The 25,000-nt window shown below is 36.7% G+C and overlaps 1 non-coding gene across 1 annotated transcript; it reads left to right on the forward strand.

Annotated features, from left to right (window-relative positions):
* The first annotated feature begins 5,391 nt into the window (after window positions 1–5,391).
* Window positions 5,392–5,498, forward strand: LOC143656614 (U6 spliceosomal RNA). The gene has a single exon (XR_013162530.1). It is a non-coding gene; the product is annotated as a U6 spliceosomal RNA (small nuclear RNA).
* Window positions 5,499–25,000: the final 19,502 nt, after the last annotated feature.

Consider the following 25,000-nt stretch of genomic DNA (forward strand, 5'->3'; position numbering starts at 1 on the left):
AAGCTGCTCCTGGTGAAGATGCTCTGAGCATTGTTGAATTGACAACCAAGGATTGAGAATAGTATATGAACTTAGTTGATAAAGCAGCAGCAGAATTTGAGGGGGGTGACTCTAATTCTGAAAGAGGTTCTACTGTGGGTGGAGAAATCTTTCATAAAAGGAAGGGTCAATCAATGTGGCAAACTCTATTGTTGTCTTGTGAGAAATTGCAGCAGCCGCCCCAACCTTCAGCAGCCACCGCTCTGATCAGTCGGTAGGTGTTAACATTGAGGCTGACCCTATGCCAGCAAAAAGATCATGACTCGCTGAAAGCTTGTGTTAGCAGTAAAGTATTTTTTGTTTGTTTGTTTGCATGGGCAGGTACCGGGCATCGAATCCGGGTCTCCGGCGTGGCAGGCGAGAACTCTGCCACTGAGCCACCGTCGTACCACCCAGCAATAGAGTACTTTTAATTAAGGTCTGTACCTTGTTCTTTAGATGTAACGCTATTGCACACTATAGCCTATATTTTAGACCATTGTCCTTGTCGCATTGATAATTATAGTGTCAACATTGCTTTTATATGCACTGAGAAATAAAAATCCGTGTGACTCACTTTATCGCGATATGTGTTTTATTGGGGCGTTCTGGGCCCTGAACTGCAATGTTTCCAAGGTTTGCCTGTACATGTAGATGGAAAAAATGGAAGGAAATAAATGTTAATGTTTCTCTTCATTACAATCTCCTAAATCATGCATCCGCTCCCCAGGAAAAAAAAAATCACATCCTTTTTTTTTTAGTTTATTTCTTCATTTCAATATTCCTAAATAAAATCCTCATATCTCTGTATCTTCGAGATTTATATTTTTATTACACAGTAGTAAACTAACGAAAGGAATACCCATCAGCCTGTCAGCCTGATTGTTTTTATGGCTTTTATGTAATCTTTTTAAAAATTAAATACTAAACCTAAATCTCTCAATTTCACTCTATTGATTTAAAAAACACCGACATATTATGAAAGACAAATAATTTACAGCCTCCCCATTTCTCATCAAATTTCAACATCTGTTCCATCTCCCACTATGTTAAAAGTATCTTTATTTATGAAAGTTAGTATTACATTCATTCTAATCTGTAATTCAGGTTTTCATACTTTTTCCATATTGTAATTGGTAAAATGGTAAAGCAACAAACAATATTTACAATGCTATATATATATATATTTTAAATATTCACTGACGAACCAGATTTTGCGTTGGATTCCTGGGGGAAAATATAATTCTGTTTTATGGGCTGTGTGGAGCTTAAACTAAAATGCTCAATGCAACAAGGAGAATGGATAATTGCTTTTCTTATATTACATTATGATCAAATCTCATGTTGCTCCAATTTGATTCATATTCAGCCTGCACTTTATTGCAAACCTTTGTGATTTTATTAGCATTTCTAATTGCTTTGCTTTTTGAAAGACCTCAGATTAATCATTTAAGGAACACTGACTTTTAAGTAATTCTGTTTGTTGAATGCTCTTATATACTACTGGAGTTCTTGAATGTCTGAAATTGTCTTTGTATTACCTTTCTACTTGATTTGTAGTTTTTCCAGGTACATCGATTCATTCTCATTTGTTATTTAGTAATTTTAATAAGAATGGATATTATCAGTTTATTTTTTACTGTTTACTGTTTACCTGTTCTTCTTTTCTGTTTTTTTCCCCTCAAAAACATTCTTTTGTCTTTGTTTTTTTGAAATTTCATGAATATTCATACGTTAGGTATAGTGCTGTGAGTTTTTTTTCATTTATCATGAAAAATCACATTAATTTCTAACTCTCTTTAACCTCCTGCTCTCTATATCTGTTAATTTTTTAGAAAAAGGATTTGCTGTATTTTTTTCTGTGCATGGATTCTAAGCTGTGACTTCCTCAATGATATTAATTGACAATGATCCCCATATTTTGAGAAAACCAGAAAATCAAATAACATGTTCATGATGAACCCCTCCTGTTCACAGTACTTTCATAATTACATTTGGTTTGGTTTTGTGTCACAGTAATTGCAATGTCTTTTTGTTCCCTGTGTGGGAGACAAGATAAGCAAATAAATGTCCTATTGAATTGAATATATGTATATATGTATACAAGTGCATACATACATATGTTATCTATTTTCCATATATGCATGCGTATATGTGTATGTGTATATATAAATTCTGGTTCTGAATGCGCTTGACAACCATTCAATCCTGTGATGCTCCTGAACCTTTGATAGAGAAGACTGTGGTTTAGAAGATACAAGCTTGAATTCAAATTTTGCTATGCCCCTTATCAGATGTGTGTTCGTTTGTTTGTTTGTTTGTTTTAACATGGGCAGGCACCGGGAATCGAACCTGGGTCCTCTGGCATGGCAGGCGAGCACTGTGCTTGCTGAGCCACCGTGGCCCACCCAGATGCGTGTTCTTGAGTAAACGATTTTACTTTACAAAATTTACTGTTCTGCAAAATGGGTTAAATATCATACTCAAGAAAAATGAATATAAAGAGCTTAGCTCAGTTCCTGGCATATTAAAAATGAATGTCTGCAAGAGTCAAAATGATTCATCATCATAATCTACTAGAGAATTCTTCAATTTGTGAGATCACATTTGTATTCTTATTTTTAAATTTTTGAATTCTTTTCTATTAATCAGTCTCTAGTCTTTACAATCTAGACGTTACTACACATATCTATGTTATTTTTTTCTTAAGCGTTACTGAAAATGCCCGTCTATTATGTCCCCATTCTCTACAGTATCCAATATTATGCACAGGATATGAAGTTTATGATTCTATTTGAATATTTATTTTCTGTCCTTTTAACCATCATATTTCAATTTGAAACCTTTACTAAGTCAGGTTGCTTGTTTCTTGGCATGCAGATATTTCCAAAGATGATAAAGTGCCCTTTAAACCTTCTAATATCATAAACCATTTTCCAGAAGCCAGAATTGGGAGCTGCCATCATAAAATGCACCCAAAGTATAGTTTGCAGTGCCATCTATCCTCAGAGCCTTCCTTTTCCTATGTGGATACTAGTCATGACCAGTCATTACTCCAAATACTTCTCCTAAGACTGTGGTTAGATTTTCTTTTTTCTATTAATGTCTTTAATGTAGGTCCTTGTTATTTGACTATGATAAGCTAAGCATTTTTTATTTGCAGAAGTAGCCTCATTACTTTTAATGTAGCTGAATGTGTATTTCTTCTCTTCCTCTTTGTACATGTCTTTCCACTCCTCACTCTGTTCATATTTGTTTTGCCCCTTTTTCCCACTATCACTTTCTTTCCTACATTATCTCTCTTAGTCTTCATGCTTTGCACTAGGTCAGAGGACGTAACTGTTTTTCTTCATGTCCTCTCACATCCTCTAGCAAGCAGATCACTTTGCATTTAGAGCACAAATCACTGGGGAGTGCCTGAAGCAGGAGGACATTTACGGCAGAATACCTTATGTTGTTCAGAAACATTTCCCATAGGAATGAAATCACCTGACATCTAGAAATATTGTCCTTTGTGCCTCTCCCTGGAAATATCCCCCACAAACTACTGCTGCAAACTGATCGATCTGCACACTTCCCTGCAAACTCACAGGACTTAATTAGCTCCTAGTAAGGCTTGATGAGCTGAGGTATTCTCTGGAGGCCTGATAGAAAGAAGCTAGGACTTTTCAAACAAGCAGACAATCAAATCAGTTTTATTTGTTGACTTAATATCATTTTGGAAGTGGATCCTCCAGTCTATAAATGCCATTAGATTTCTCTGGTCGGGGACTCCATCTTTTTAAAACTACAGTACCCCATTGTGAGATTAGTAACTTTTATCCTTCATCATTAAGAAATTCTTTATAAGAAGTTTCATCTGCTTGTTTAACAATGGTAAAAGGAAAAGGAGCAATAGATAAAGAGGCTATTGCAATCATATTAGCAAAATATAATAGTTTGGACTAGTTTGCAGGAATAGTGATGGAAAGAAATAAATGGTGGAATGACAGTCACTAAAGGGTGCACGTGGGCCTTTAATTCCACTGTTATATTCTTTCACTCATGTTTTATAGGTTAATTAATGCAAAGAGCAACAGAAATGAGCCTGACATAAACACAGAAATCATTCTGTTCTCTCATTCTGTTTAATTTTAACTATTAGTAAATTTATATTATTTTCACACCTGAAAAAGTTTTCGTCTGCATCACAGGAGGCAAGACATGTAAAGCCCTAAAGCTTGATGTCAACTTTCTACTTCCTTTTTGATTTCAGCTATAAAAGCATAAAGTAACTGAATCAAGAAGTAATGAATTTTCCCCTTCCTTGTATCTGTCACCCTTGGGGAGTATGGTCCCATGTCAAGGGGTGGAAACATTTATTCCTGCTTCACATATTATGATAGCTTAGAGTAGAATGAAAAAAATATTCTACTACCCTCCTCAAGAGTCACAGCATCTTTTACTTTGCTTTATTTGCTATCATAGGATTTAGAACAGATGTGGTTGAGTGACCTGGAGGCCAAAAAATCTTTGTGAGATGTAAGACTGTGTTGGTTGTGCCTGTCGCAGTCAGTCACCAGGAACAGCAGCAAGAACTCTAAACAGCAGTAAAAGCGGTGGGGGCTGAGCTACTGCCAGAGGCTGGTTGCCAGTCCACATAGCCCAGTGTGTCACCACCTGGCGCAGTGATAGAGGTTGCCAAACCCCTTAAGAGAGAGTAATCATACGTATCAGAAAGTTTCCTGTCTTCTTTGATTGCCAACAGATTAGTTCAAATTCTACAATTTTCTTAAAATGTGGCTCTGATCTATTCTATGTCATTACAACAATAATATCCAGATTATCCTCTTTCAGTGACCTTGAAATTAAATATAACCTTCCTTCAGACAATAAGCCACTGCCTTTGTAAAAATAAGATAATACTGATACCTTCTTATAATGATAGTTTGCTATTATTATCAATAAAAAATACAGCTAGATTAAAGCATATTTTTTAAATCTACATTGCTTCCAATATCAATTCCTTTTCCATAAACTACCGTTTATAAGATTAAATGAATGTGGTAATAATAAACCTAGAAGTGTACTTTTACAATATTTGAAAGAGCAAGACGTTGCTAACGTTGCTGAAAAGAAGCTCCGCCCTGCTTTTTGGTTTGATGACAGACTCACGTTGAAATTTTGACTTTTTGAAATAACTGTTAAAATAAAATCTTATTTTCACACTAAAATGAGGAAAAAATAGTTTGAAATTATGACATTCAAGGAATTTATCTCTATGAAAGGAAAATGAATTAAAAAGGGAGAGTATGCTAAATAAAGCAAGAGAAATGGGTCTTTTCTGATTTTAAGAAATATTTTTAATTATTTTCTAATTAAAACCAAAGTGACGTGTTCACTGCGGCAGTACATATTCTAAAATTGGAACCATACAGAGAAGATTAGCATGGCCTCTGTGCAGGGATGACCTGCAAATTTGTGAAGCGTTCCATATTAAAAAAAAAAAAAAGTGATGTTGAAATGTGGGGATTCATAAACATTGAATATATTGAATCAATGATGTTTTTCATGTTATTTAATGTCCGCATGAATATAAATATTATAATATTAAAAAGATATTTATGCTCATATGTATGCATCTTTGGCACTTAAATATTATTATTGTAGACATCAAAAAATGATGCAAGGTAAAGAAAATGACAATGACAAAAGACAAGAATTGTTAAAAGAGGTAAAGAATTGTTAAAAGAGGTAAAGATAGATATTTTGGCAGGAATTCTTCAAAAGGCTCAGGAATAAAAGACAGTGTGGGTTCCCCCCATTCATAAAATGAAAGCATTTGGGAATTCATTGGACATTTTAATAGGTTTCTCATCCTAGCTGAACTCCCAGCGTCTATAAGTCCATCCCTGCAGCATGGTGCTTGTAAAATGGGCAGAACAAACTGTTCTATAAAGAGTTTTCAGTTACCAATTTGGTAAGATAAAATGACAATAACAACAACTTAAATTTTATGCCAATGTTCAATTTTCAAATCCTTTCACCATTATCTCGAGAAAATAAAGTTTTGGAGAATAAACATAATATTCTTAAGCACTAAGGAAAAAAAATAATGAATTGTAAATAACTTGGCAATGCTGGGATTAACATCAATTATGGATTAGAGCACTCGTTAGAATAATTCACCTCCCCCAAAAACTATTCTATCAACAACTTGTAGCAGGATTATAAAAGATTTTCATAGGGAAATTTGGCCACAAGATAAGAATGGGTGCCTGGGCAATGAGATTATTAAAAAGGAAAACTCTGCTATGTGAGGAAACTTTGCTCTGTTTTTAATAATTAACAGAATCATAAAGTCAGATGGAAGAAGATGAAATAATTTGGTGAGCTGTGAAATCTCTGCTCTCTGGACAGCAATAGGGCCCAACTCCTGGCATAGTTTGCTGGGGGCAGAAAGGGACAAAAACGTACACTTCCCCAAGATCTGTAGTGGGCAAAGACCTATTGCTGACCCAACTTTGGATGAGCTACTTCAGATTCCTGGGTCTGAGGGCAGCCTTCATTCCAACCTGCCCTAGAAAAGGCAATGGAGGAGACTAAAAGATGGTACATTTCCTTGGAGCTGCAGAGGACAGATGAATGGCTGCATTGCTGGACAGATAAAAATAAGCTTTGGAGAGTCATGACAGCACATCCTGGAGCCCTTCCTGTCCTCCTCGCCCCCCCTCCAGGTCACTTTGCATGGGCTGCCCTTGCTTTGTTGGCCACTGGCCCTGGTACAACTGAGAATCAGTGACTTGGGAAACTCTTCTCTGGAGTGCCCCCCAGAATTTGCCTTCTAGGTAAAATCAGCTTCAGACAAGAAAGAACACAAATGACTAAAATCAGAAATGAAAATGGGAACATTACTACTGATAGCACCAAAATAAATGACAGAAGAATAGGATACTATGAGCAACCACACGTCAACAAGTTACATAAACTAGATGAAATCGGCAAATTCCTGGAAACATGCGAACTGCCTACACTGACTCAAGAAGAAATAGAAGATCTCAACAAACCAATAACTAGCAAATAGATTAGATCAGTAATAAAAACTCAAACAAAGAAACTCCTAGAACCATATGGCCTCACAAGGAATTTTATCAAACATTCCAAAAAGAATGAATATCGTTCCTTTTCTAACTCTTCAAAAAACTGAAGAGGAGAAACACTCCCTAATCATTCTATTAGGCCAAATCCACCTCATATCAAAGCCATAACAAGACACTGTTCTAGTTTGCTACCTGCCAGAATGCAATATACCAGAAACGGAATGGCTTTTAAAAAGGGGAATTTAATAGGTTGCTAGTTTAAAGCTCTAAGGCCAAGAAAATGTCCCAGTTAAAGCAAGTCTATAGAAATGTCCAATCTAAGGCATCCAGGGAAAGATACCTTGGTTCAAGAAGGCCGATGTAGTTCAGGGTTTCTCTCTCAAGTGAGAAGGCGCATGGCAAACATGGTCAGGGTTTCTCTCACATCTGGAAAGGCACAGGGTGAAAATGTTCAGGGTCCTCTCTCATCTGGAAGGGCATGTAGCGAACACAGCATTATCTGCTAGCTTCTTCTCCTGGCTTCCTGTTTAATGAAGCTCCCTGGAAGGCATTTTCCTTCTTCATCTCCAAAGGTCGCTGCCTTGTGGACTCTCTGTTTCTCATGGCTATGTTGTTCTGCTCTGCTCTCTCTGAATCTCCTTCATTCTCCAAAATGTTTCCTCTTTTATAGGACTTCAGAAGCTTATCAAGACCCATCCAAATGGGTGAAGACATGTTGTCACCTAATCCAGTTTAACAACCACTCTTGATTGGGTTGCATCTCCACGGAGATGATCTAAGTACAGATTCAATCATACAGTATTGAATGGGGGTTATTCTGCCTTTACAAAATGGGATTTTGATTAAAACATGGCTTTTCTAGGGTTCATACATCCTTTCAAACCAGCACACATACCATAATAAAAGAACATTACAGACTACTACGTCTTTTTAATAATGCAAACATCCTCAACAAGATACTAGCAAACTGAATCCAAGAGCACATTAAAAGAATTATACATTGTCTTGGTTTGCTAAAACTGCTGGAATGCAATATACCAGAAATGGATTGGCTTTCACAAAGGAGATTTAATATTTTACAAATTTATAGTTCTAAGACCATGAAAATGTCCGAATTAAGGCAAAGAAGAGGGAGATGCTTTCTCTGAAGAAAGGTAGCTGGCATCCAGGATTTCTGTATTGCATGAGAAAGCACATGGCAATGTTTGTCAGTCTTTCTTTCCTGGATTCTGGTTTCAAAATAGCTCTCTCAGCTCTGGTTGGTCCTTCTTGCTTCTCTTGGTACTATTTGGTTTCTATTCTCCTGTGGATCTTTCCTTGTTTCACCTGGGGCTTTTCTGTCTCTGAGCTCTATCTCAGTTTCATCTGTCTTTTATCCTCTCATAAAGGACTCCAGTAAGGGAATTAAGACCCACCCTTGAATAGGCTGGGTCACATCTCCATGGAAACAATCTAATCAAAAGGACCCACCCACAATATGCCTGCCTCCACAGGGATAGATTACAAGAACTTGGCCTTTTATGGTGTACATAACTGCTGCAAACAAGCACATGCACCATGATCAAATGGGATTAATCCCAGGTATGCAAGGGTGTTTCAACATAACAAAACAGTTAACATAACATACCATATTATCAGAATGAAGAGAGAAAACCACACAATCACCTCAACTGATGCAGAGAAGGTATTTGACAAAATACAGCATAGCTTGTGAAAAAAAAAACACTTAGAAATCTAATATTAGAAGGAAACTTCCTTAACATGATAAAAAGCATATATGAAAAACCACAGCTAACATCTTATGAAGGTTAGTGACTGAAAGCTTTTGTTATAAGACCAGGAACAAAACAAGGATGCCCACTGTCACACTGTTATCCAACATTGTAATGGAAGTTCTAGCTAGAGCAATTAGGCAAGAAAAAGATATAAAAACCATCCAAATTGGAAAATAATCTTTTCCCCATTTGCAGATGACATGGTCCTATACAGAGAAAATTCCTTGAAATCCACAAAAAACTTCCTAGAGCTAATAAATGAATTCAGCAAAGTAGTGGAATAAAAGATCAATATGCAAAATTTAGTAGTGTTTCTATACACAAGTGTGTAGAGTTTCTATACATTTCTCCTCCTGAGATGAAATCGGAAAAAATGCCATTTACAATAGCTACTAAGAGTCAAATATCCAAGAATAAATCTAATCAGGGACATCAAGAACTTTTTTAGCAGAAAACTACAAAACATTTCTTAAAGAAATCAAAGACTTAAATAAATGGAAGGACATTTCATGCTCCTGGATTGGAAGACTTAACATTGATAAGATGTCAGTTACCTAATGTGATCTACAGAGTCATCACAATCCTAATAAAAAATCCAACAATCTTCCTTGTGGAAATAGAAAAGCCAATCATCAAATGTATATGGAAGATTAAGGGACCCTGAATGACCACAGTCACCTGGAAAAAGAGAATGAAGTTTGAGGACTCAGCATCCTAATCTCAAAAATTATTTACAAAGCTACAGTAATCAAAGCAGCATGCTACGGGCACAATGCCATATCCATATGGATCAATGGAATTGAACTGAGACTTCAGAGTGCAACCTCCATATTTGTGACCAGCTGATATTTTAACAAGGGGTCAAAGAATAATCAGTTAGGAAAGAATAGTCTCTCCAGCAAATGGTGCCAGGAAAACTAGATCTCCATTTGCACACGGTGAAGATGGATGCCAACCTTGCACCGTACATAAAATTCAACTCAGACAGGATCAAAAACCTGAATATAAAGGCCAGAACTGTAAGGTTCCTAGGATAAAGCTTCAGAAACATCTTCAGGACTTCTTGTTAGGCAATGGCTTCATAGATATTATGCCCAAAGTACAAGAAAAAAAGAAAAAATAGATAAACTGGATCCCATCAAAATTAAATATTGTTGTGCCTCAAAGGATTTTATAATGGAAATGAAATAACAACTTACACAGTGGGAGAAAATATTTGGAAACCATATGTCTGGTAAGGATTTAATATCTGGAACACATAAAGAAATGCTTCAACTCAACAACAAAAAGACAAACAACCCCCCCCCAAAAAAATGGCAAAGACATTTCTCCAAAACAGATGTACAAATGGACAAAAAGCACATGAAAAGATACCTATTTTTTATTGAATACTTTTTTTCTTTATGACCTTACAGGAGGTCTTTATATATTCTGGAAAAACACCTTTTCTTTATTTTTTGAAGTGCAAATTAAAAAAATATTTCTTCCCTATCTGGAAAACCATTCTGTTAGTATTTTTATTTGAGGAACTGAATTTCCAATTTATAGATCATTTCCTTTATGATTAATTATTTCTAATGGACCACATAATAGATTTTTGCTGTCCTGAAGACCATTAAGTTATTATCTTACATTAATGTTCTATTTATAGTTTTAACTTTATATTAAAAGTTATATGGCATATCTATAAATTAATTTTTTGCATGCTGTGAGGCAGAAGTTACAGTTAATTTTTGTTTCACATAGATTCATTTCAACCCAGCACTTTCTGTCCTCAGTAATCTGCAATCTGAATTTTGTCATAAATACTTTTTTGTGTCTCTGTTCTGAACTCTATGTTTTATTTCATTGGTCTAACATTCTATCCTCGTATAAATGCTATGTGGTTATGATTTCTGTATTTTATAATAAACCTGATGACTCAAAGTTTAAATCTTCAAAATTTATGAGTAATTTTCCAAATTGTATTGGCAACTTTTCATCTTTTTGATTTACAATAGACATTTTAATTTCAGCTTTTCGGTTTTTACACAGCATCATTCTGATACTTGTTTGGAAAAATATGAAATATATTGATCAATTATGGGGAAAATCATATCTTTCAAAGTAGGTTCTTCTAATCCATAAATCTGATATATCCTCCATTAATATATCAACATAAATTATGTGATGTTAACCTTGACCACTTGGGAAAGGTGGTGTCTGTCAGATTTCTCCTCCCGGAAATTGCTCTTTTTCCTCTCCATATCCTTTGGAAATAAGTAGGTAACCCATCCCATATTCACAAAAGTGGACTAAGGTTTTCCTCCAGGGGGTTGGAGAGGTATCTATTTCCATATGTGTTATTCGCAATTTGTTTTAGTTGGTTAAAGCTGATGAAATGGAATACAGCGGAATTGGATTGGTTTTACAGTGGGGATTTATTATCTTAAAACCTACAGTTCTGAGGCCATGAAATGTCCAGCTGAAGGCACTAAAGGTGATGCTTTCTCCCTGAACCCCGGCTATGGGCAAGCTTGATCGTTTTCTTGTCAGATAGCAAGGCACCTGGCAACGTCTGCCCATCTTGCCTTCCCCAATTTCATTGTTTTCAGCTTCTGGCTTCAGTGGCTTCCTCTCTCAGCTTCACTGTGGGATTTCGCTATCTTTTATCCTCTTAAAAAGGACTTCAGTAAGAGGATTAGACCCACCTCAAATGAGGCAAGTCACAGCTCAAATGAAATAACCTCATCAAAAGATCCCACCTACACTAGGTCTGCACCCACAAGAATGGATTAAAAGAACACGATCCTTTATGGGGTATGTTGGATTTGAAGAAGGCTGGGAAACAAACTGATCACAGGTGAAGGAATTTATTCAGGAGGAAAAAGAAAGACTGAAGGTAAGGGACTGCGGACGATTTGTCATTACGCTATACAAAGCAGTGTCCTGGTTGGCAGAGTGAAGAGAGACTCCCCACTGATCAGTTTGTCTCAATGAAGCCGCCCGCATTTCAGCACAAAATGTTAGGTTTGAAGAAGGCCAGGCCACAAAGTGTCCTGGGATTTATTCAGGCACCAGCACGGTGGGGGTCTGAAGCCAGACTCTAGCCCTCCTGGGGAGGATAGTGGAGGATCTTTTACTTCTGAGGAACTAACAGGGCAACAAGGGATGGGAGGGTTTGGCAGGGTGCGGACAGGAAAGGACCTTGCACCCTTGGCCTGGAGTGGGGTGGGGCAGGAGCCTGTATCCACAGGAGAAGACCGTGAGCCATTGGCCCAGGGAGGGAGGGAGCACGGATGGGGACAGGGATGGAACTGTCTGTTTCTTCACCCCCGGGTGTCGGTGAGGGGTGGCTTCTGTTACTTTTGCTCTGGTGTTCAGTGTACCAGCCTACCATTCCCACAGGGCACATACAGCCTCAAAACTACCACACAAGGCAAATAAAATCCCCCTTTTTGCAATTATTGTACACATTTTTACGTCCATTCACAGCTTGCTTTTCACTATCCTTTTTCACATTGAGAAACAACTAGGCACTTTGATGCTACCCATTATACACAGACAAAAACAAATAAACAACTTCATTTGTTTGTCTACTCATTATACTTTTCCATCACCTCTGTCACCCATATATTCTCAACCATACGTATAAATTATAACTTTCAGCTGAAGTAGGCAGGCACCATTTCAGGTAAAAAACTAACAAACGTGCCAGTGAGAACTGCCACTAGCTAAATTTAGAATATGTAGACACAGATGTCTTCTACCCTGCCTATTTCTTGTATACCTTTTATTCCTTATTAGAGAAGTTGTGAGTTTACAGAACAATCATGCACAAAATACAAGAATTCCATGCAGTAGTGCACCGAAACCTGGCATTGGTGTGCAATGTGTTACAATTGATCATAGCACATCTTAATAATTGTACTATCAATTAAAATCCGTGGTTTAACTAGGGGATTCCTGTTTGTTTGTTGTAGTTCCAGGGATTTTTTTTTTTTAATTTATTGTGTTACCATATACACAACCTAATAATTTCCATTTTAATCGTATTCAGATACATATTTCGGTGCTGATTGAATTCATAATGTTGTGCTACCATCACCACCACCTATTACCAAAATATTTCCGTCATTTCAAAGAGGAGCCCCGTACATTTGAAACCTCAATTTCCCGGTCAATATCCCCACCCTGTCCCTTGGAAACCTGTATCCTTGTATACCTTTTAAAGTGCCAAAAATACACAGGTTCATTAACGAGATCCAAAATTATAGGCACTTGATAAAAGCAAACTAAGCAAAATGCATACATTTAAAATTATGTTAGTAATCAAGTTTGGATAGTCAATATTACTTACCAACTATCCAAAGAAAAATAATGTATTAATTTTGTTTAATATTTATCCAAATTTTTAGGATACCTAAATATCTTAGAAATTGTTTGATCTAATAGACTACAAACATAATTACTGTTATAAAAATGTCTATCAGAATCATCAGACAATTTGTTGAACACTAAAATTTACTTTTTACAAATTCTTAAATATTAAGTAGAAATAATACCAGCTCATTTGAGTTGTGAGCATATATAAGACACTTAGGGAGCTCAGATTAAATAGACACTTCATGATAAAACTTAAATCTTATAAGAGTAAAATGTTTAAAATATTTTGCTATACTTAAAACTGACAAGGCAAAGCGACAATATAAAGCTGGGGTTTTTTACAAAAACTTTCTTAAATAAAAATTATTTAACTTTTTGATTTGCCCGAAGATTCACTCTAATTATGGGAATCTGAACTCATTAAATGTTACTGAGAAAGCAGTTTCTGTCAAAAAGGATTTTGTGTTTTAGTCAGGCAATTTTATATTAAAAATTCTCCCTTTAATTTCTGTGAATTTTGGAAATATTCTCTATATCAATCTTAACAGAGCTCCTTTAATTTTAAATGTGATAATTTAGTTAATGTGTGCCAAAGATAGCAAAATACTTTCCTCGCAGCTGAACAAAGGTAAAGACTTTCCTCTGTGCTAACATAAAAACAGAGAAGCTTAGCGTTTCAGAGCTACAAGCACAGCCACAGATCAAACAAACACAGGTCTCAGTGGTTTTTTCCACCTTCTAGGGGGCACATACTTTTTAATCCATTGGAATATCATAGCCATAAGCACAGGGAAAAATTAAACATACAGACCAGATTCTTTGTCTTCTTTCAGTTGACAAAGAATACAAATTTCCAAATGGTCAACCAAAATGCTCAGTTTTCATCTGTGGTTTTCCCCAATGGAGAATAACTTTTCAACCTGCATGAAGCAGAATAAAAGCTCAAATATAGTATCAGTTGGAAAGGAAAACAATGCACAAAAAACCCTTGAGATAGCCAAAGTCAGCAAAGTTAAAGTTCTATATCCACTCAGGTTCCACTCTGGAAGCCAAGAAAAAATGTTCCCGGCTTAAATGGCCCAGGCAGGACACACACTTCTCCAGGAAGGTGTTTACTCGGCCCTATCACATGAGTGCACTTGGAACCTTGGTGGATGACCTCCCAAAGTGAAAAGCTCTATTTTTCAAAAGGTTCAAACACATGACTTATTCAAATATAAAATGCCCAAATATTTTATTTACATCATTAATTAATGAGGAAACCAGAGATATTAAAATTAGTTCAAAGAGCATTTGAGAAGTCATGGATGGATGGATGACAGACAGATAGATAGATTGCCATGGATAAAGATATAGGCAAAGGTTTAGGCATAGGTATAAGTATGAAAATTAATAAAGAAATATTTGGACAGGATTGTAGGGTTAATTGCAACTATTTATTTCATGGTGTCATGGTTAGGGACAGGTGTCAACTTGGTCAAGTTGTGGTACCTGTTTATCTGATTGGGCAAGCACTGGCCTGTCTGTTGCAATGAGGACATTTCATAGGATTAGGTCATGATCACGTCAGCTACATCCACAGCTGATTCCATTTGTAATCAGCCAAAGGGGAGTGTCTTCTGCAATTAGTGATGCTAAATCTAATCATGGGAAGCCTTTTAAGGAGGACTCAGAGGAGACAGGTTCCATTCCTGCTTTGGCTGGTGAGCCTCTCCTGTGGAGTTCATCCAGGCCATCCATCGGAGTCATTGGCTTCACAGCCTGCCCTGTGGATTTTGGACTCTGCGTTCCTACGGTAGCGTGAGACACTTTTATAAATTTTATATTTGCAAGTGTTCCCTGTTGATTCTGTTTCTCTAGAGAACCCTAACTAATACACATGGTATGGAATTTACTTGCATCTCTACCGGAGAAGAATCTATTAGTTGATTTTTAAGTTCACAAAATTGGAAACCTTCAATCAATTGTCAATAATTAAATATAATAATTTATATTGTAAGATTAAGTAGACATCAAAACTTTATGAGACCCTTATTCATTTCTCTTACCATTTCTTTTTTCTGCCAGTATAAAGCAGACAATTGACCTACCTTTTCATCTATATACAGCATTTGGTATGTGTGTGTGTTTACAAGACAAATTAATTTGGAATCTCAAAATTAGAGCACATCGCTATCAGGATAATGAAGACCAAAGAAGCATATACATTCACCCAGAATGTATTCACTTTAAATGGAAAAGAGTAACTATCAAGCATTACCTCAGACAAACTACCACATAACTGTTCAAAAACTGTTCTGTAGTTTCAAATTCATGTAAAATCTTCAGAGAGGGATTAAGGGCAAAATCCCTTGGAGGTTGTTTAGCTTTGACAGGATGCCAAATCACAAACTACTGGTGATTTTTAACAGAAATCTAAAGAAGCACATCGTTAGTAAAAGCAAGGGTTGTTTACTAATTGACCTGAATGGAAGAGCTTGACTCTCAGACTCAAGGCAGAAATGGAGCCATACATTAAATGGAGAGAGGCCAAAGGGCTGTGAGAGGGGGGCAGAACTTTAGAGAGCATCCGATTCAACTTCTGGTTTTATAGTTGAGACACTTGAGGACTAAGGAATTAAATGACTGCCTAAGGTTATAAAGCTATCACAAGGGATATTCTGCCAATGCTCACTCTATTTTTTTTCAATTGGTGTCACCATTCAAAGAGCAAAGGACAGTAAAGGTAGATGGGGAGGAATATTTCTCTTTGGCAGAAATTCTTGGCTACATCTCAGGAACCTCGGGAAGGCAGTACATGGAGAGATCTGAGATAATGAGAATTTTTATGAATGCATCCAATTAAGGCCAACTTCAACAGTGGTGGTAGGTCCGTTACTAAAGTTTAGGAAGCAACTTGGCTAGCCTACCATGGAAAACGCAGTGAAAAGTAGAAATAGAAAAATACTATAGTGTATGTGATCAGTTTACAGTCTGAGTTTTAATCACATAATAATAATAACAGCAGCAGCAGCAGTAATAACAGGAGTGGTGGTATAGAGAATAAAATATAGCAAATATTGAGGCAATGTGTTAGTACATTTTCCTAATATGCTTTATATTATTTAATTCACAGTATCTTCATGAAGTAGCTATTATGATGACCCTTATTTTATGATGAAGGAACTGAGGCTTAGGGATGAATAAATATTAGATTTAATTATTTTGATCTACAATTTTGCCAAATATTTCCCCTGAGATTTGAGCATGGGTCTGCCCTACACCAGAGCTATGGAATACTGGAAAATATTTATTATCCTATGCTTAAGAAGAATTCTGATAGAGTGTAATGGACCCAGTACCAGGTGACCAGGACTTCTGTTTTTCTTTTTGTCAATTTATTCTATGTGTGCTGACATTCTCGGCACACCAGGATTTTCTAAAAAAATAAAGTTGCTATTGTAAAGAAGCTCGATTGTGACAGCCATTTAAAATGTATGGCCCTTAAGTCATGTGAGTTTTCATCTTGCTAACATCAGTTTAATAATTGATTCAGTTGAATAATTACTTAATGCATCATTTTATTTAAAACAGGTATCTAGATCTCATGTAAAATTGAGTTCTTGACTGATTTCTTTTACTGAGCCAGAGAGTTTTGGCTATGTAACTCTAATAGGATCATTGCTCTCTGACGATAGTTACCTGAATTTCATGCTTAATAGTAAAATGGAAACATTATGAGGCCAACCTGGTCAATTCATTCCCAGGAAGGAAACATTATATATAGTAAATGGTTTAGAATAGCATAAAATTTGTTGTGTCACTGAGTTTCCCACATATGGTTAGTTCAGAATGAGGAGTTTCCAAGTTTAAGAAAGTGAGTTTTCTAATATGAACAGATAATCACTCTTACTTATCCGCTGCACCTTTTCTCTTCTTTTTCCTCTTCTAAATAGAAAGGAAGTCTAGATTCTGAAGATGTTTGGTTTAAGTAACAGAGATTTAATCTGTTACTTTTCTCCGTTATGATGGCAACTGAAAGACATGGCAAACATTCTTTCCTATTGTTTCATTGACCACTTGGGACCAGGTGAGATAGTTATTTGCAAAAAATTATTTCAGATCTGAAGACTAATGGGAGAAGTGGATCAAAAGTTTGCTACACGCCATTCAATGAAATAGCAAACCTCGCTCTTTCCCCTTCTAAAAGGATCATTCAGCAGCCCTGAATTATGATGCCAATGGACAATATATAGCAATCTATATCTTCCTTTGGCCATTTTTAGCAAATATTTCCTGAGCAATCACATGAAAGCAATTGTGGAAAGAGAATATTTGTGACAGAAGTTTTCTTTTGAGTTTTCAGAGAGGCCATTCTCGTTTTTTGCCTACCATACTATTCATATTATGTACTTCTCAGCATATCTACTTGTTTTCTGAATTTTTGTCTACACTGATCACATTTCTTATTGTTACTTTTATGTTTAAGTCAGTACACTCACTGGCATGGGAAACTTGTTATATGCAAACCTTGTTGGGCAGTAAAGAATGAAAGAGGGAAAGGTGGAAATATCCAGAGAAACTCAAAGAGGCAGGAGCAACGGGTGAAAAAGCGTGAGAATTGCTCTGAAAGACCAATGCCTGAGTCACAAATTTAGCTAAAGTAATGAATTTTTAGTGAAATATTTTAATTCCAATTTCCAAAGTTACATTATATTAGTTTTTATTGCTGCATAACAAATTATTTGCATTATGACACCACTTATGTTATCTCAGAGTTTCCATTGGTCAAGAGTCTAGGAATAAGTTAACGTGGTCTTTTTCTCAAAGTCACAAAAGACTACAGCCAAGGTATTCTCTCAATTGCATTCCCGTCTGGAGCCTAGGCTGTGGAAGAATCCATTCCCAAACATATTTATACTGTTAGCACAATACATTTCATGGTGGCTATTTGATTGATGGCCCTGGATTTATTTTCTTAATTGTAAAAATATAACGTATATACAAAAAAAAAGCAATAAATTTCAGAGTATATTTTAACAAGTAGTTATAGAACAGATAGATTCAAGAGGTTGGTATGGGTGAACAGTTTGATGATCTTAGGGTTTTCCTTCTAGCTGCTCCAAGACACTGTAGACTAAAATAAAAATCACTATAATGATTTAGCAGTCATACTTGTTTTTTAAATCCTATTTTCTCCATTCTCCTGCTTCTCCTTTGATCTGTATCCCAATCTTCAGGGTCATTTGGGCTATGCCCTTCTAATTTTTTCATTTCGGAAAGGGCTATCAATAATATGGGATAGTGGGATGGAGCTAGATACTCTGGAGAGGCTGGTCCCCTGGGTGTCAGGACTTATCTGGTCTAGAGGAGGTTGTAGGTAGCTGGAAGGTAATCACAGTGCATGGAATTTTGAAGAACCTCAGATAGAATTCTAGGTGTTCTTTAGGGTTAACAGGACTGGCTTTGGTTGGGGTTTGACAAACCATAGTATATAGCAATATCTTGCTGACGCTTGCAGAAGAGTAGCCTCCAGAATAGCCTGTTGCCTTTATTTGAACTCTCTCAGCTGCTAATACCTTATTTTGTTACAATGCTTTTCCCCCCATATGGTCAGACAGTCATTGTCAATCCCACAGTGCCAGCACCAGGTGCATCCCTGAGACTCATCTCCCATGTTGTCAGGGAGACTTTTTGACCCCTGGATGTCACAGTCCGCATTGTGACCCTGAATTCTTTGAAGGCCACTCCCAGGTCCTGGAGGTCATTCACAATTCTGTGCCAAGGCCCTTCCCAAAGGCAGCACATTACATGGCTGTTTGTGTCCTCAGGACCAGCAGAACAATCTCTTTCATCCCAGTCTTCCTAGAGAGTTCCCGTGATATAATGCAGATTAGGCTGTGATATCCCAGCACCTCTGCTCTGTAACGTAATCTGATCAAGGGTGTGACAAACCATCATTTTTGTCATATTCTATGGGTTAGAAGCAATTTCAGGTTCTTCCCTAATTCATTGAGAAGGGATTTTACAAGAACGTGACATTGGAGGCTACCTCAGGGGGGTGTCCTCTACGTAGTTACACACTTTTTAAAAAAACGTAACAGACAAGTTTAAGGAATTTTTACAACTCCATCCTCTCCATAAAGATTACAAGGCCATAGAATATTGAGTTTCTAGGTAATTTGGTTGTTAATCCCATGCTACCTAATCTTGGATGATATACTTGATTCTCAATCCTGTTTCTCTTTTTTATTAATTATCAATTCAGTAGTTTGTTCAAGTGATGTTGTTGAGTATTCACTTACATGGCAGCTATGGAGGGTTAATATACAGAAATAAAGACAAGAGTCACTGCCTTCAAAATCCCCGTCTTCCACAGTACGTAAATATGTCAGGAAAAAATTATAACACAATGTGATAAATCTCAATAGAGGTGTTTTCTTTGGTGGCACAAAAGAGGGAAGTATTACCCACCTTTGGAATCAGAAACTGCCTCACTGGAAAAGTTTATTTGAGGCTAGATTATAAAGAATAAATCAACATTCTGTGGGAAAACAAATAGCAAGGTTTGATTTAGATAATTAATCTTCTATTAGAGGCAATAGCATAAACCAGAGCATGGGAGGTGGCCACAAATACGGATCTTAGGAGCAGAGACTGAAACAAGGGTTTAGAAATGATCCCAGAAGTAAGGAACTAGAAGAAGGAAGATCATGTAAGAGTGCAATACCCATTGTAAGAAATTGAGCTTTGACACTGCCAGAATTTTCTTACAAATGAAGGGACTGCCTCTCAGAATTGTCCATTGAAAGCTGAGTTGCTGGGGAATTTATCAGCTGCTTCTCTTCCCCCAGTTATTGAGGTTTGCCCCCGAGTTGTTCAGTCCAACTAAATTCCTGACTCCACTTGCTTGTAGCCTGAGTGGTTGGCCATGGCAAAGGAGGAATCCTTGGGGTAAAGCAGAAATATGAGTAACTCATATTTGAGATATTGACGGTGCCCAGTGAACCTCCATGAAACTGTTCATGGCACCTACCTTTGAAGTTAGTGGTTGGACAATGGATGTGATATGGGGCAGCAAATATGTAGACTATTGAGAGTAACAAATATGGCACTTGCAGGAATCTACAAGTCATTTGGTGATCTGAAGCACTGGGTATGAGTGGAAAATTTGTAGGAAAAGAGTTTTGTTTGGAATCCAGTGGTATATATGGGACAGATGATGTGGCCCCAAAATAAAAGGTCAAACTAGGAATAGAGAAAGGTAAAAAAGATAAATCACTTATAATTCCTCTAAAAATAACTTACCAATATTTATATATTGGTTAGTTTTTCTTCCAATATGCTTCAATATATGGATTTCTTGATTTGATTCTAAATGTATGTGAACAGGAAAGGTTTAACTCAGCAGACCTGGGTTGCTCAAACACTTCACTTTTGAAGAAAGGCTAGTTTTTAGGACTGACCATCGCCAGGCTCCTGGGAAATAACCAGAGTACCAGAATATTCTACCCGGTAAAACTGGTTTTGTATGCCTGAAGTCTTGGTTGATGCTGTACCTATTTGACCACCTTTAATCTGAAAACCTGCTTTACTTTGATTTTCTGTTTTCCTTCAGGTGAAGGCAGTTAGCTACCGAGGTGTTGCAAGCCTACAGTGATTGACCCCCAGTAAAATCCTGCATCTGAAGGCTCCCGTGATCTCCCTTGATTGGCAACACTTTGGCATGTAGTCACACATTGTTGCTGGGAGAATTAAGTACATCTTCCTGCGAATCCTCTGGGATGGAATACCTGGAGGCATGTGCCTATTTCTCCTGGACATCTTCTCATGCATCTTTTTCCCTTGCTGATTTTTATGTCTTCTTTCATTGTAATAAATCATAATCATAAGTAAAGCAGCATCTGAGTCTTTTGAGTTCTTCACTGAGCTTGAAGGTGATTTGGGAGAGCTGTGACACAGTATCATTAAGCATAATATATATTCAGATGTTATTAAAAATATGTCTTGAAAACATCATCTCTAATGCTTTGTATAGTGTTTTCTTGATTTAATATGTCTTTATTTAACCCTTTATGAGTCATTCTCATCTTTTTCAACCATACATATCTACTGAGTGACAAAGATCTGTATACACAGAACCTTTTTTTTTCAGATTCTTAAAAAATTATTTTCTTAGAATAAGTCCCAGAAATAAAATTACTTGGCTCCCAGCAATGGATAATTTAAGAGTATTACCATTTTCCCCGAAAAGATTGAAGTGATTTATAGCTAAATCGTGATGATGATAGATGGTGATGATGATGATAGCAATAGTAACATTGTATCTCTCCATCCAAGACTCCCCACCCCAGGGACCACACCTCCCAATTTCCACCCCAGTGTGTAGTCCCGCCCCTTGAATCCATGATGGTTCTGTGATGTATGTAAAATGAATATAACTCAGTGAAAATGATGTTGTATGATTGTAAGTTTAGAAATATCTTTGTACCTTCTTCCATAATATCAGATTACCCATTCTATGGGAAGCCAGCCACCATTTGAGAAGTCCGTTTATCCTGGGACTTCTATGTCATAGGAAGTCTAAACTGATAGGTGGCTAGGCCAAATGCAAAGAGAAAGAGATCACTGGCTGGCCCCAAACTGTTCCTAATATCTTATATGAAGTACAAAGCAGATGAATCTAGAAGAATACTATTGGATTTCAGCCTTATCAGGTCTTCAGTTCATTCCAGACCAGCTACCAACTAATTAAAACTACATGAGTAGTTCTAGTAAGATCTTACCCCACTGAGCTCAGTCAAGACACAGAGAAATAAAATAAAATGAATTGTTGTTCCAAACCACAAAGTTTTGTGACATTTTGATCTATACCAATAGATATCCAGAAAATAATAATAATAGAACAACAAAAAGCGTGTTAAGGATTTACTAAAATCCAGGCATGATAAAGTCTTTGCAAACAATACTTTATTTAATTCCTCAGCAACAATATGATAGATACATACTATTTTTTATCTTAAGCAGATAAGTAAATTGGGGTTATAAGAACTTGCTGAAGATCACACAGATATTAAGAAGTAGAAATAGGCCTTGAACTAGAAACAGTCTGAACCTAATTCTGTAAAATCACTTCCTTGTTAAAGTATCTTTATCAATGGTCCTTGAAAGCCTTTAGATTTTGCAAAGTTTATGGGTAAAAAAATGAATTCTCATTATAGTTTCAGGCTTTATCTTTAATTACTTTAAACACAGTTCATTTTATCAGTCAAGGAGAACACAGGAAATGAATCTGTGAAAGAAAAATAATATCAATAAATAATAGCAAGTATATATAAAAATCACTTTTCTAAATTCTTTATACTCTCACTTAATTTTCTTAAAAGCTCTATGATAGGAATTATTATCACCCACAATTTACAGAGGAGCCTATGAGACATAGAGATTCTGCCCAACCAGAAAGTGGCCAAGTCAGGCTCTGATTAGAAGCCAAGTCTAGAGCACTCTGTGTACTTAACCCGTGTATAATGATTATAAAAACCAGATTATATCAATATGTAAAAGCAATAGATGTTAAACAAACTAGTACTTGAAACGTTTACCAAGTACTAGCATTAATGTTTCAAAAACCACATAGGACTGCTGTATGCCTGGTTAAAAAATAGGACCACAGCACCACAAAACTTACATGATAGAGGAAAAAAAAGGTGACATAACTGCAGAATGTATCTATGTCAGTTTAACTTTTGATAATCAGCTCCAAAAGTCTTGAGTTTTTTTCTCTATTGCTGTCATTGCTATTGTCTGAATCTAAAGAGTAAAGAAGATCTTGCCAAGTTCTTAGGCCAAAATCAAGCCCGATCCCCCTAGCTGAATTCTCTCTTAGTACATAATTAGATCTGTAGAGTGCATCATTGATTGTCTGCTGTGCAGGCAGAAAGGCTCAATGTTTATTGGAAGCAGGTTTATGACTGGGGACAAGGGATAAACTGAGAGAGAAGGCGGTCCTTAATAGTACTAGTGTTTGGATTTCATGTGTGCTCACTATGAACAAGACGGAGAGTGATATTTCTCCATGACTTTTATTGATGGCGCATAGCATCTGAGACGCCCAGTAAATGGGAAAGCGGGTACAATGCCAGGCTGAAAGAAAACATTGAAACCCATTTAGAAGACGTCATTTAAAAAGACCCCTGCCTATTTGCCTAAATGCCCCATTTTATTTCCTATTTCAAACCTGGCCTCACCAACTGTGTGCTTATTGTACATAAAATCAGCAGTTTATTTGAATGGTAACCATTTCTTTAAAAAAGAATAGTTCTAATTGCATGGCAGTAGTTAGGTCCAAAATGAGCTCCCCCCTTCCTTGGGGCCCACCCAGCTACCACTTTTGAATTGAACCACCAGCTCTGGAGGTGGGTCCTGCAGTAAAAGCAGCTCCTCTTAAACCACATATGTCAAAAATAGCCAAGGAGGAAGAAAATGAATGAAGGTATAAAATGCCTTTTCAAAGGCTTCTAAGAGATATGAAATTCCCAAGTATTTCTAAACTGATTGCCTCACTCTCTGGTCCCAACCATGGTGATTAATAACCTCGGAAAAGTCCTCCACCAGGAACCCGTTAACAATTCTAAATGATACCTGACATAACCTCAGTATATCGATGGAACAGCATGAATTATTAAGCCAGGTTGCTTTTCTTTCCGTGAACATCAGGTTTTGGACATTGTGAAACACAAATTTTACCTTATCGAATAGGGCTATAGGGTTTTGTTTTATACACTCAAAAGCATGTTGATGAAAACTTCAGAGACTATCATGCAAGATATGAAGGTGTTCGTCGGAAAAGGAAGATTATATTGACCACCAAAATAGGCTTTACAAACTTTATACATTTCCTGTGGATGGCTAGAGACGATGGCAATTACACTCAGCTTCTGAACTCTTAAATCTTTGTTAATACCACAGCGTCTATTATTTCCCCCCTATTTTGAAAAAACCTGTGCAACCATCTGAGGGTAAAGTTGTTAAAAGGACATGTTAGCCCTTATCCCATTGCAGTTTACCTTCCAACCCCAGCTAAAGGCAAGTTCACCGCCCTGTCCCTCAGTTAAATTAACTCGTTTCAGTCTGACATGCAATGTATGGAGCATATGCTCCATCAGATAATGTCCAGGAACAGCTTATTTTGTAGGGAAGGAAATATGACATGTACATGAATTGTAATGATACCAGATAGAATATGATAAGAAAAATAAATGTTTTTAAATACATGTTGCCTCAGAATTCTGAAAAAGGAGTTCTTACCATTAATTGATATGTTTGGGAAAGATTTCCGAAGTAGTGTTGACACTTGAACTGACCGTTGAAATGGGAAATAAGATTTTCATTTTAGACAAAAGAAATCGTATGAGAAAAATATGTAGAAGGAAAAGAGTGAGGCCTTCACCAGGAACAGCGAGGTTTGTTTGGCTTGTGTAAAGAGCAGTGATAAAATTCAGAAATGTGAGCTATATCTTATAAAATGTCAACTTCATGTGTGCAAATAAGATAAAGGGGAAGTCCTGGGAATGGGCAGGGACATGATTCAAGGGAATTAATACTGTAATAGTATACAAAATGGACAGGGAGATGCTTCAAGGGAATAGTATATAAAATGGATTGAAACAAGATGGGCAAACAGGGATGTAAGACTGGAGGTGAGGTGTGTGGTAGTAGCGATGGAAATGGAGGTGAGGAGAGCCCTGTAAGCATAAAATTAGAAATAATGGAGCCAATTGGTTA

The sequence above is a fragment of the Tamandua tetradactyla genome, chromosome 14, assembly GCF_023851605.1.
Source record: "Tamandua tetradactyla isolate mTamTet1 chromosome 14, mTamTet1.pri, whole genome shotgun sequence".
Classification (NCBI taxonomy): Eukaryota; Metazoa; Chordata; class Mammalia; order Pilosa; family Myrmecophagidae; genus Tamandua; species Tamandua tetradactyla.